Source organism: Lepidochelys olivacea (genome assembly GCF_965140295.1).
Source record: "Lepidochelys olivacea isolate rLepOli2 genome assembly, chromosome: 1".
NCBI lineage: Eukaryota > Metazoa > Chordata > Testudines > Cheloniidae > Lepidochelys > Lepidochelys olivacea.
The window spans coordinates 32,523,274-32,538,025 of NC_140411.1; the positions used below are offsets into that span (position 1 = coordinate 32,523,274).

A 14,752-nucleotide genomic window follows, 5' to 3' on the forward strand; every position below is an offset into this window, starting at 1 on the left:
AAAAGCCAGTTAACATCTCTGTGCTCAACTTACCTTATCTCTAACATGAGGATAATAAGGCTTACTCGCTTTTGTAAAGTGGTTTGGAAGCTTTGACTAAAAAGCACAATTTCAGTAGAAAGTAGCACACCTATTCACAAAAGTAGTGTATGTGGAGTTAAACCTTGCTTCGTTATTAATTAACCAGTTCAGCATTAAGCATCCTAGCATTTAGACACTGGATCACATAAAGTTATGGCAAAAAGAGTAATGCTAGGTTAATAGTCATACTTGCTTGAATTAGATATCAAAATACCCATTACTCAAAAAAATTGGATAATGAGAATCAGGGCCAGCCATAACACGTAATTTCACACAATCAGTACTTTATCTATGCATTCATTTAATACCAGTGCATTTATATTTTAAACATCTAAGATTATTATTTTTTTACCAATATAAGATACAGGTACTGTAAGATAGTAGGTGATGAATACCCACAAGTACTGGTAATTGGCAGCTGAGTAAATTTTTAATTATAATTGTAAGATGAAATAACATTTCAATTAATTAGGATGACATAGAATCATAGAATATCAGGGTTGGAAGGGACCTCAGGAGGTCATCTAGTCCAACCCCCTGCTCAAAGCAGGACCAATCCCCAATTTTTGCCCTGATCCCTAAATGGCTCCCTCAAGGACTGAACTCACAACCCTGGGTTTAGAAGGCCAATGCGCAAACCACTGAGCTATCCCTCCCCCCATATTAGCAAGCAGTATAAAATGCTCTGTTCTGGCCACAGACAATCTATTTTTAAAAGCCAGCAAGTTCCTTAGAGGATTGAAAAGCAATATGAGTTTCAAAAACAACCAGAACAAATTGTGACTAAATGTGGAGTTTTTAGCATTTACTTTCCCCCAAATAAAAATAAAATATAATAATAATAATAATAATAATTAATAATTAATAAAACCCTAGTGTTTTTGTTGTACAATTGGTGGCAGTTTAAAAGAATCGTTGAAATGACATAAAATTGGGTCTCATGCACTTTGAGCTCAGATTTAATGCTGGTGTTACGTCTGTTATTAAGTGTCTGTGATTAATACTGAAAACCTAGAGACCTTGAGAATTCACAAAAGAGATGGTATGCAAAATGCATTCGGAGGGGGAAAATACTCAGCAATGTCTGGCTACATTCCCCTAGAAATTACTCCAGGCTATTCACCACTAAATCACAGGCTTGAATACACAACACACTCATTTTATTTACAGATTTAATAAATAGTTCCAGACTTTGAGAGATTATATTTCCTTAAATTTTATGAACATCACAAATACACAAGTGTGCAGTGAACTTTTTAAACACTGCTGAAGTTGCATGAACAATGCTCAGAACAAAGTCAGAGGATCTGCAAGTTCCAATCACAATAAAATAATAGGAAACAACAGCCATTTTCTAAATGCATCCACACAGCCCCAGGGTGCATTGTTTGCATAATACATAATACAAGAACTGCTCAAACTTTTCAATACAAATATAGGGATAATGACTCAAATGATAACTTCAAAAGCCCCTTTTTTTGTTTTTGACATATGACAAATTCAATGCATAATATTTAAGCAAAAGTGAAATCTTAACTCATCATTTATATAAGATCCTGGGGTATCATCCTAAACTTCTTTGAACTGATTGCACTGAATAGTCATGAAAATCTCATTCTCTCTGTCACCACCCAACCCTTCATTTCTAATTTTAACTGCTGCATAGAGATAAGAAAGAGGGAGAAGGAGAGATTTACTCTAATTGGAGCCATCATTTCTTACAGAATGCACAGTATGTAACATAAACACACATACAGAGCCCTAGGTGAAGGTGGGGACTAGAACCTTAACACAGATTCTAACCCTCTCTAACCAGGAAAAAAGAGGGTCAGATCTGCCACTCTTTTCACAGTCAAACTTCAATCCAAATCTCCAGGCGGCCCTTCTCACTCCCAGATTCAGGAGGCCAGGGAGATAAGAGAATGTTCCCAGGCTGTTTTCCCCTATTTGTACAGGTGTGCCCCACCCACACCTTTGATGTCTTCCTTCCCTGTCCTCAGAGGCATTCTTGTGGTGCTAAATGTCTTTCTCCCTTCATCTGCATTCCCACATAAGGGACGCTTCCCACTACTCAGAGGGATTGATGGAAGAAGGTGCTGTCCCTACTCCATCCTAGCAGCACAATCCATACTGTCTTTAGTCCAGATCAGCACGATAACACAACAAATTCTCCTGCATTTTTCTTCCCAACTATCATAAAGTTTCTACCATACTGAAGCATTAGCCTTCCATTGCCTTCTACAATACACAAGAGCATGGCCCATCCCATGATTAACCCTTCTTATTCTACCTCTGCAACAATGGCTAGCCCTTAGAGATATTCTCATTATTTGTCCTGCAAAGTAATAACATGTCTAAAGGTCAGTAGGGCCAGAGGGATCCCCTTTCGATAGACTAATGATGCTGATCCTAGTAGGGGCGGTTAGGGAGGTTAGCATTTGTAATTCATATCCAAGGCATGTCACGTTTTCCAGCATAATTTTACACAATAAAAGATCACTTGCACAACACAAGGAGAGCAACAATGTAAGACAAATGTTATGTTCAGGTTTCATATTTAAGTAATTCTATAAAATCAGTCTGAAAGGTTAAAGCTTTTTTTCCAAATTGCTCATCTTACCTGAAAACAATACTGTGTTGTTGACTCCTGTATAAAATTAAATAAACAGTATGTGATAAAAATATATCAATACATCATGAGAGGATCCCTTGGGCTGTCTCCTTGGCCCCTTTTCTGTCTTGTTTTGATAACCTATAGGCAGGTTCATGGATGTCAAGGCCAGCTCTATGCAGATGACCTTCAGAAGCGTATATCAGTTCCCAGTTTATCTTCTGTGCAGGGCATTTGCTGTTGATTTTCAAATTATTTGGTTGATGTCAGTGTGTTGGTACCTAGACGACTATGTGTAAAGCATCTACGACTACCACCTCCCATCACCTCTTATGTACTATGGGTTGTGGAGACTTTGTGCCTGTATTTGTCACCAAAAATTCTGAAGGAGATTTTCAATATACACTGGTAGACGTGGGCAATTTTCTAGCTGGTAATGCTCTTCTCCAGTATGGTTCACTTAGTGGGTCACACCTCCTGTTCTGGTTAATGCCAGATTGATGCCATAGCTTGAGTAAATTTATAAGCAACATCACAGCCACCCTTTCTGCCTCTTAAAACTTGTGGTTGCTCCATATAAGGACAATTGACTGATTCTTCAGTGCCCATTTGCTGGCAGATATCTTGAGGAGGCTTGTTTGCTGTGAAACTAGTTGTTCTCTGAGGGCCTCCGACTTACAGTGAGTAGGCTTAGATGACAAAATTTACAGACTAAAAACAATCCATTTCTGGTGTGTCACACCACAAATTCAGCAAATTCATCAGCAAGTCTTGGTTTTCTGCTCCATAAAATAAATTACAGCAATGATACAGCCATCAGTGATATGTGCAGTGGGGACCTCAAAACCCTTCCTGAGCCACTTACCATATTGAATCAATTATGTGCGACGGTAAATTGAACTGCAAAGAGCATGAACAGGAAGTGATAAGGCTGCCATTTTTCTCCCATCCACACTTTCTGCTGTAATTTTACAAATAGCATAATCAGTTTGTGAAAAGAAACCTTGGCATTTTCAGTTTAACCAGTGACTTATTATTAAACGGATAGACTGGAATGTTTTGTAAATTTGTGTCAAAATCATTAAATTGTTTCAATTTTAAAAAATCCCCAACAAATGAAACTTTTTTGATGTTTTCCAAACAAAATATTTTGATTTTTGATTCAAAGTGTTTGAATTTTCATTTGAAATTTTAATTCATTGTTATTAAAAATTATGGGAACACCCTTCCCCTCAAAACTCAGTTGAAAACAAAATGTTTTAGTTTTCCAGCCACCAACTGAAAAAAATCATTATTTGCACAGCTCTATAAAGAATACATACACAAAGAGGTAGAAAAATACCAGCAATACAAAAAGTTCTTGGTGAATGTTTGCTCAATTTTGTGATTAGTTTCCACCACGCCCACTCCCTTTTGTGCTTGCTTCCTATGAATATTCAAGTGATCAGGTATTCTTGATGACAGCCTTTTCCCAATAGTGAATTTCAAAGTAATAAGCATGAGTAGATCTGGAAACCTGAATTTTACTTTTACACAAGAGTCTGGGCATATCTGTTGGAAGTGTTTCCATGCTATCCAATCAGGCAAGAGAAACTATTGGGTTTGACTTAGCTTCGATTAGTCAGATAAATACTACAGCTAGAATTTGATATATATGGGATCAACCAGTAACAACACACTTTTCTTAATTAAACCCATAGAATCCAAAACATGTGAAAAAACAAATTCAAGGAAATCAAAATCAGTTTGTGGATATTTTGCAAGCTTCCACCCCACTCCCCCGGCTATATTTGTCAGATACGTTATTTGTTTTAAATTATTTCCTCAATTCTAGCTACAAAATGTTTAGACCTCACCAGTCCTTTTTTTTTTTAGGCGCTTCTGAGAGTTTCCTAATTGTAAACCACATCTCATTGTAAGATTTTTAATTATGCTGATCTTAGTCACTTTCTAATATTAAAAGGATTTTAAAGGCTATGACAATATGAACCTAAAATTTTAGAAACTCAAAGATGGCAAAAGTAATATAATTATACTTTTAAATGGTGAAGATGCTTTTAATGCTTATAAAAAATGACAGATTGATAGCACTGTCTGGAGCCTAGCAGGATGCAGACAGATACTCTTCTGGCAGCCTTTTACCTGTGGCCAATGATCTGTATTGCTCTGGTTATGTTTCTCCTGTCCAGAGTGCTGCAGATTTGTGATCAGAGTACAGATTTGTATGAACCCCACACGCTGATTTCATTAGTGACCATAAGACAAACTTGTTTCCCCTATCTATAGTGGTAGAGGTTAATACATTAAAGATTGTGCTAATCACTGCTAGATTTCATAAATCCTTAGACAACTTTTCTCGCGGTGGCTGTTGGAAAATGATGTAAACTTATTGTACCAAATAATGGTTTGTGGAGAATTCACAAACATATGTGCTATCTCAAGCGTAGTGGGCATAGTTTTGCAAATTTTTATTCAACCAGTCCCACAGCAGCAGGATACAAATCTACAGGAGTAATAGAAGAAAAACACTTAACCTTCCCTGAAGTAAATGACACTTTGGGGATTTTGCCTTAATAAAGTATCAACATTAGCCTAGGAAAATAAACACAATTCTTATGTTCACTGAGGTGTGGTTTGTACATCCATGTTGCAAGCTTGCGGTTTAGCAGGCAGCCATGATTTGTATGCAACCACCAAATTGTTAGTGCTGCCTAAGACTAAGACAGTCAGATATCCAACTCCCATTGAAAATCAGTAGGAATTCTTCATCTAACCCTTTTGGCTTATCCCAATGGTTCCAAACTAGTTATTGCTGGATATTTTTGCAGGAAAGTGTCTTTTTTTTTTTTTTGATTGCCAGCTCAGCCTTTTCCTGAATTTACTATGTAGCCACTTCATTTGAGGAAGGACAGAGTTCTCTGGAAGACAGGCAGTCTCTGTGTTATGTGTACAGAATGGAGACTGCTTTTAGGCAGAATAAACTGGTACATCTGGTTTCACTTCCTGACTTACCTTTAATGTTAGTCCTGTGGTGTGCTGTTAAACAGTTGCCACAGGCTACCTCTGAGGTGGCTGCCCTGCAGTGATGGGAAAAATGATTTTTTCTATATGGTTTGTAAGATGCATTTTGGGATCTGCTGAGATGGAAGGTGCTGCATTAAAAAAAAGACATTTTAAATAAGAGACAAGAAAGCCTGAACAGCAGTATACAATAAATAAATGAAACCAGGAACAGCTAGAGAGATCAGTGGCATCAACTGGCACTCAGCATACAGCTGGTGTTCTCTTTCCTTGTCCTCCTGCCCCTGAAGGGATAGTTATGATATAGGAATATATTTCTCAATACGGATGGGAGAATTGGTTCAGATAAAATAACAATCAGCCTGCTTCACTGCACTTGGTTCTTGTTTAGTTGACATGATAATAATAAATCAATGTAGGAGTCATATGCTATACAGCCCAGTGACCTAAAAAAGAGCAGGATGTGCAGACTGAGGGCAATTTATGACTTTCAGTGTTCAAAACTAAATACAAATCACTTTTTGGTAAGGTGCTCTTATAACAGGCAAGTTCTTTCTTGGTACTTCTGGCTACTCATCACTGTAGTATCGGAGAAATAACAAAAGCAGCCTGACTGACTTCCTTCCTTGCGTGTAGGAAAAAGAAAATGATTAGTTTGTACTGGCTTGTTTGTCTCTATATGTGTGGGGTTGTTTGTGTGTATGTGTATGTCATAAATATAAAGGGAAGGGTAAACCCCTTTGAAATCCCTCCTGGCCAGGGGAAAGCTCCTCTCACCTGTAAAGGGTTAAGAAGCTAAAGGTAACCTCGCTGGCACCTGACCAAAATGACCAATGAGGAGACAAGATACTTTCAAAAGCTGGGAGGAGGGAGAGAAACAAAGGGTCTCTGTCTTTCTATATGCTGTCTTTGCTGGGGATAGACCAGGAATGGAGTCTTAGAACTTTTAGTAAGTAATCTAGCTAGGTATGTGTTAGATTATGATTTCTTTAAATGGCTGAGAAAAGAATTGTGCTGAATAGAATAACTATTTCTGTCTGTGTATCTTTTTTGTAACTTAAGGTTTTGCCTAGAGGGGTTCTCTATGTTTTGAATCTAATTACCCTGTAAGATATCTACCATCCTGATTTTACAGAGGTGATTTCTTTACTTCTATTTACTTCTATTTCTATTAAAAGTCTTCTTGTAAGAAAACTGAATGTTTTTTTCATTGTTCTCAGATCCAAGGGTTTGGGTCTGTGGTCACCTATGCAAATTGGTGAGGCTTTTTATCCAACATTTCCCAGGAAAGGGGGGGTGCAAGTGTTGGGAGGATTGTTCATTGTTCTTAAGATCCAAGGGTCTGGGTCTGTAGTCACCTAGGCAAATTGGTGAGGGTTTTTACCAAACCTTGTCCAGGAAGTGGGGTGCAAGGTTTTGGGAAGTATTTTGGGGGAAAGATGTTTCCAAACAGCTCTTCCCCAGTAACCAGTATTAGTTTGGTGGTGGTAGCGGCCAATCCAAGGACGACGGGTGGAATATTTTGTACCTTGGGGAAGTTTTGACCTAAGCTGGTAAAGATAAGCTTAGGAGGTTTTTCATGCAGGTCCCCACATCTGTACCCTAGCATTCAGAGTGGGGAAGGAACCTTGACAGTGTATGAAACATTAATTGAAGGAAAATTAAGCTGAAGAAATGAGGCTTCCTTTTTGTTCTGAGATTGGCTAGTTCTCTGACCATTCTTACTTCTTACCCCTTGTGGGATACTTCCCAGCTTTTGAGGCAAGTCACATGAAAAATTTGGCCAGACTCTCTCATTAATCAGTGTGGCTCCACTGACTTAACAGAAACTGTGCCAATTTACACCTGCTGAGGATCTGTGCCCTTGTTTGCTGGGTAGAACTTGACCTAGACAAGGCCCTGGTGTATGCCCCACTCTGCTACCCTCTTTTAGATATGCCCATTCCCTACCACTTCCTCCACCACTGCTGCTGAATCTACTTCCCCCGTATTATTTTCCTGTTCATATTTATTGTAAACCTAATAATGAAAAGCAGGCCAAAATGAAGTGTTTCAAGGAGCACTTTCTACAGATATATCTTTAAAACCTTGGCAACCTGAAGAAGACTTATATTTTCCCACATTATGGCAATAAGGGGGCCAGACTTAATGCAATACAGCAACACTAATGCAAGAGAAGTGCAAGAACTGAGAGTCCCAGGCCTAAGAAATAAGTGAACCTCTGAGAGGATTATTCCTCTACTCCTTACAGCAAGATTCACTAGCATAAGGGGAACTGGAATGTTTTTAATAAACAACAGTAATGCAACTAAAAAACACACTAATACATGTTGACTAGAGAGAGCCTCAGGCTTCAGTGACAGGTAGGCTGCAAGGGGATGGGAACAATATTCCCTTCCCATTAGTTGTAAATAAATCACTTTGTGTGTGTGTGTGTGTGTGTGTGAGAGAGAGAGAGAGAGAGAGAGATGACTCCAAGTAATCCACACATCTTTCAAGGAAATGTTTCCAAGTAATAAAAAAACTGTTATGTAGTTTGTATTTACAACATAGAATCATAGAATCATAGGACTGGAAGGGACCCCGAGAGGTCATCAAGTCCAGTCCCCTGCACTCAAGGCAGGACTAAGTATTATCTGGACCATTCCTGGCAGGTGTTTGTCTAACCTGTTCTTAAAAACCTCCAGAGATGGAAATTCGACAACCTCCCTAGGCAATTTATCCCAATGCTTAGCTACCCTGACAGTTAAGAAGTTTTTCCTAATGTCCAACCTAAAGCCCCCTTGCAGCAATTTAAACACATTGCTTCTTGTCTTATATTTAGAGCTTAACAAGAACAATTTTTCTCCCTCCTCCTTGTAACAACCTTGTATGTACTTGAAAACTGTTACAATGTCCCCCCCTTTGCCCATCAGTCTTCTCTTCTCCAGACAAAATGAACATAACTTTTTCAATCTTTCCTCATAGATTTCTAGACTTTTCATCACTTTTGTCACTCTCCTCTGGACTTTCTCCAATTTGTTCATATCTTTCCTGAAATTTGGCACCCAGAACTGGACACAATACTCCAGCTAACGCCTTTTCAGCATGGAGTGGAAGAATTACTTCTCATGTCTTGCTTACAACTTGCTTACTCCTGCTAATCTAAATCGTTGATGAAGATATTGAACAGAACTGGATCCAGAACCAATCTCTGTGGGACCCCACTTGATATACCCTTCCAGCTTGATGGTGAACCACTAATGATTACTCTGTGGGAACACTTTTTCAACCAGCTATGGACCCACCTTATAGTAGCTCCATCTAGGCTATATGTCTCTAGTTTGTTTCTGAGAAGGTCATGTGAGACAGTATCAAAAGCCTTACGACAGTCAAGATATACCACAACTACCACTTCCTCCCATCCACAAGGCTTGCTACACTGTCAAAGAATGCTATTAAGTTTGTTTGACATGATTTGTTCTTGACAAATCCATGTTGGCTGTTACTTATCACTTTATTATCGTCTAGGTGTTTGCAAATTGATGGCTTGATTATTTGCTCCATTATATTTCCAGATACTGAATTTAAGATGACTGGTCTGTAATTCCTCAGGTTGTCCTTATTCCCATCTCGTCCGTCTTCCATGAGTTTTTGAAGATAATTACAATGGCTCAGATATCTCCTCAGTCAGCTCAATCAGTATTCTAGGATGCATGTGTTTGAAGACATCTAAATTCTATCAAAGTCATTTTTAACTTGTTCTTTCCCTATTTTAGCCTCAGATCCTACCTCATTATCACTGGCATTCACTATGTTAGATGTCTGATCGCTACTAACCTTTTTTTGGTGAAAACTGAAACAAAAAGGTAATTTAGCACTTCTGCCATTTCCACATTTTCTGTTATTGTCTTTCTCCCCTCATTGAGTAATGGGACTACCCTCTACTTGTTCTAATGCTTCTAATGTATTTTTAGGATGTTTTCTACAAATACCTATTAAAAGGATGGATTGAGAGGAAATTTCTAATATATTATAGTGCTTCAAATACAATCTAGACACAGATGATGCCCTCCTTCTTTAAAAGGTGTGTACATTTTCCCTTCCCTTGACAATGTCAAAAGGAGTTTTTCCTCACTTTCTTCACCCACCCCTGGAGTTCTGTGAGAGCATTGGTGGGGAAGCTTGCCAGATATTTTCTCTCATTAGTGGATTTCAGTATCTAGGACAGTGAGTCCATTACATTTTTCAAGTATGACACTCGCAGAAGAAAGAGTGGGGAGGGGTAGGGGAAAAGAAGAAACTGTGCTTTTTCTCATTCTGGTATGCCTTCCAGCATTCCACCAGGGCATGTCATTCCCTGGCTTCTGACTGTATTCTCTGTGCCCACAACACATTCTGTAGGTATACAAAACACAAATAATATAGCTTCCTTCAATATTGAACCTAAAAACCAAATATTAGTTATTCCTTGAGATTCTTGCCCCCCCCCCAGCACAAACACATCTCTACTGATGCTGTGTATGTACATAAGAATGATTTTTTGCAACTACTTTAGCAATACGAAAGTATTATAATACTCTTTAATTCACGGAGCATAACCCCCCCCCCAAAAAAAAAAAAAAAAAGCTTTTCACTTCAACAACTCATTCAATCCATTATTATCTCCTACTATAGTAAGGCAATAGCTACATCATCTTTCCAGATGTCCATACCTCTTCTGTATCTTTCTGACATATCCTCTGCACCTGTACTCTTCCTTTCTTCCTATACCTACTAGTACTTAACCTTCAGTACCCACCAAGAAACAACTATATGTGTAGTCTAGTACATAATCACCAGGTCTACTGTCTTAATTTAATCAGTTATAACAAAATAAAACAAAGGTACATTTTTGATATCTAGAGTCAGTGAGCTTTCAATTAGTTTCAGAGTAACAGCCGTGTTAGTCTGTATTCACAAAAAGAAAAGGAGGACTTGTGGCACCTTAGAGACTAACCAATTTATTTGAGCATAAGCTTTCGTGAGCTACAGCTCACTTCATCCGATGAAGGTGGCATAAGGTCCCACAAGTACTCCTTTTCGTCTTTCAATTAGTGTAGAGCCCACAGTGATTGGATCAGTATGAAAAAAGGTTTTGCGGTGGATACGAGTTTTATTATAGGACTATACTTCTATTTTATTTTATTTTATTTTATTTTATTTTATTTTAAAGCTGTGGATTTTGAATGCTGGTTAACAGGATTACCAACAAAGTGGTGTCCTCAATTCCAGCCCATATATGTGATTGTAGTTTTAAACCAGCCTTCAGTACTTTTTGCAATATGTTTTTTTTTCTTTTTCCTTGTAAAAACATTATTTTGAAACTTGAACAGCAAAAAAATGGTCTTTTGTGTGGGTTGTATTATCAAAGGAAATGTCCCATTTAGAAAAACAAAAACAGCACTGTGTGGCATTATCAATTTAGAAGAAGAAAGAACAAGGTCTTTGTTCTAAAGTGGACAGAAGGTTAGGAGGTGACTTATTCATGGTTTACAAAATAATTAACAATTTGAGAACTTACCTAGGGATGTGGTGGATTCTCCATCACAGATGTTTTTGATTGTGGATATTTTTAAAGATACATTAACTCAAATAGAAGTTATGGCCTTGATGTATGAAATGATTGGTTCTTTGGCCTGTGTTGTATAGGTGGCCTTGAAATCTATGAAGTGTACATGTACTAATCTGCAGGGTCAACATTTTCATAATGGAGATCTCCCAAGGCAAAAACGGGAGTTGGGTGCCAAGCTGCCCTTTGAAAATTTTGTTTGTAACTTTAACCTTGTTCATTAGCTTTAAAATGGCAAGCATGAGATCAGCCAGAAACAACTTCCAGCAGGGACTCATTTAACAGATAGGACCGCAATGCTCCACAGCTCGCTAGTCCAGTTACAAAGACAGCTCTGCTCCTGTGGCAATAGAGAATGAATCTGCAATGCAAAGTATTCCACAATCGGAAGGGAATTAAATGCTAAAGACACATTATCATACTTGAATCTTCCTAAGTTATAGTAGATTTATCTATCCAAACCTACTTGATTGATTTATCTAGATCTAGCTAAAGCTATTGAGATTTGCCTTCCATATCCAGGGATTTCCAACATACTTGTCACCATATTATTTCAAAGAATGTGTTTAAAATTGAAATGCAGGATGATCAAAGGTAGACTCATTTTCTTCTCACTCTTCTTTTATTTTCCTTACTATCCAGTTCTTGTAATTAGAAATCAATCTTTCCAAGCAGTTTGATTGATTTGTCATGATTGATCTTGTGTGTGTGGTTGGGAAGGGGGAAATAATCTCTATAGCCTTTACTTGACATTTCAGTAGAATTTTCCTCATTAAGTGTTTATATTGGCAGACTGGAAATGTATGATCTGAGTCAGGCAATGGTTTCCAGCTGAGCATGAGTTATAGTTGGTTTTTTTAATGCAAATTACTAATTGCAATGTTGTTAAAATTAAAACAAGTTTAATACACTAAATAATGCCATGCCACAAAAGCCAATAGGGTCAATTCTCTGCTGGTGTAAATGGAGAGAGCTCTATTGAATTCAGTGAAGTGTTCCTCCTTTACAATAACAGATAATTTGACCTATGGTAAATTCAGTAAGAAAATGCTTTCCAGAGGAAGAAGTACTGAACAGAAGTAAAAGTGACAGTGGTTATTAAAAAGTGTACAAAAGCTAATGAGGTAATAGTTTAAGAGTTAATATATGCAATGGAATGATATAAATATACATAACTGCAAAACTATCTGGTGCATGATACACTAACTTGTCTATTGTAACTATGAGTCCTTTTCAATAGACGTCTACCAGATTCTCCACCTTTACTCACACAGCGTAGTACCTTAGGGCTTGATCCTACAAGGTGCTGAGCACTCTGTCCCGGATCTAGCAAAGCACTTAAGCCTGTGCTTAACTTTAAGCATGCAGGTAGTCCCTTAAAGTTAAGCAATGTTTGCATTTTTTAACTGGATCGTTGCCAGAGTTCTCATTACCTTGTAGGATCAATGTCTTAGTACCAAGTGTTCCCTTGGAGCCAGATCCTTCCCTGTTAGGGCCTCTTTGTGCCACTCAAGCAGAAGAAAACTATTCTAAAGCCAGCTTAGGTCCCAGTAGTCTTAGGTCCCAGCATATGGGGATCTTTGGCTGGCATAGAGGTACTATCATGGCTCTATTGCCATCCCCCACTCCCTGAGGCCTATGTGGGTATGGCAAAATGGCAAAAGAACCTTTGTGGCTAAAACCTCCCTATGACCAGTGTCCAGATACAAGGGAGCGACAGCACATGGGTGGCATGGTGTTTTTAACAGGGTTTTTGCACTCATGCGTGGGCACACACATACACACAGTTATGCCAGGTGCGGTTCAGCTGCATCAAACAAATTACAACATGAATAAATGGGTTGCAGAATCTGGCCTTAGTGTACATCCCACTCACCCAATGGGATTGTTGTTTGTTAGCTTGGCATCTAAAATGTTCTGTCGTGTACACATTTTTTAGAAAAACAAAAATATGTATTTAACAACTTCTGGAGGATAGAGTAACATCAAATATTTTATTAAACAAATGGAAGATTTAAAGACATGTTAGAACCTCAAACAGTATGTTTCCCCATCAAGGAATAGTAGTTTTTATTATTTTTTGTATGTGACATGCTGTCTTGTATAATTGTAAAGGTTAAACAGGACTGGCTATATAATATATCTTTCAAAAAGTCTTTTTCTACATAGTTTCTCCCCAGTGATGATGCTTATAATGGGCAATAATAACTACTTTGCCATTTGGTTCCTTGCAGACCACAGTGATGAGTGAGCCATAAGGTGCCCATGATTCTGACCTTGTAACCTATGAAAAACATCAACTTTTATTTTTTCCAACCATTGTAAAAATGTGTGTGTTAAAATACATAAGCACATAAAATTATTTTAAAGGAAGCTTTTTGGGTGAGCCAAAGGCAGACTAAGGCATTAAAAACAAGTGCAACTATAAAAGGGACATCAGTGCTCCATGGACACTGCATAATCAGGTGAACCATAAAATATCAGGGCTGGGAGGGACCTCTGGAGGTCATCTAGTCTAACCCCCTGCTCAAAGCAGGACCAATCCCCAATTTTTGCCCCAGATCCCTAAATGGCTCCCTCAAGGGTTGAACTCACAACGCTAGGTTTAGCGTGCCAATGCTCAAACCACTGAGCTATCCCCCTAAAGGTGGCTGTAATTGGGTCATTGGGAAGTATGCAGTAGGCGAGATATTGATTAAAAAAAAAAACTCGTCTACACATTTGGGAAGAACAACAGAGTGGACCAAAAAACAAAATGTGTGTATTTTGGGAAGTGATGCTATTCGACATTGGTGAGGCCTCATCTGGAGTACTGTGTCCAGTTTTGGGCCCCACACTACAAGAAGGATGTGGATAAATTGGAGAGAGTCCAGCGAAGGGCAACAAAAATGATTGGGGTCTGGAACACATGACTTATGAGGAGAGGCTGAGGGAGCTGGGATTGTTTAGCCTGCAGAAGAGAAGAATGAGGGGGGATTTGATAGCTGCTTTCAACTACCTGAAAGGGGGTTCCAAAGAGGATGGCTCTAGACTGTTCTCAATGGTAGCAGATGACAGAATGAGGAGTAATGGTCTCAAGTTGCAGTGGGGGAGGTTTAGATTGGATATTAGGAAAAACTTTTTCACTAAGAGGGTGGTGAAACACTGGAATGCGTTACCTAGGGAGGTGGTAGAATCTCCTTCCTTAGAGGTTTTTAAGGTCAGGCTTGATAAAGCCCTGGCTGGGATGATTTAACTGGGAATTGGTCCTGCTTCGAGCAGGGGGTTGGACTAGATGACCTTCTGGGGTCCCTTCCAACCCTGATATTCTATGATTCTATGATTGATTCTATCCCTGTTGTAACATTATTTTATGTTGGTATTATCCCATAAATGTATATATAATGAAAATTCAGAGATTAGTATTATAATTAGCCACTCGTGTTTTCCATATGAGACTAAGCTGTATT

At 38.4% G+C, this 14,752-nt stretch overlaps 1 protein-coding gene across 1 annotated transcript in view; it reads left to right on the top strand.

Moving 5' to 3' along the window:
- CNTN5 (contactin 5) overlaps positions 1-14,752 on the top strand; it is a 998,629-nt gene that overhangs the window by 580,084 nt on the left and 403,793 nt on the right. The gene's annotated exons all lie outside the window — the stretch shown is intronic.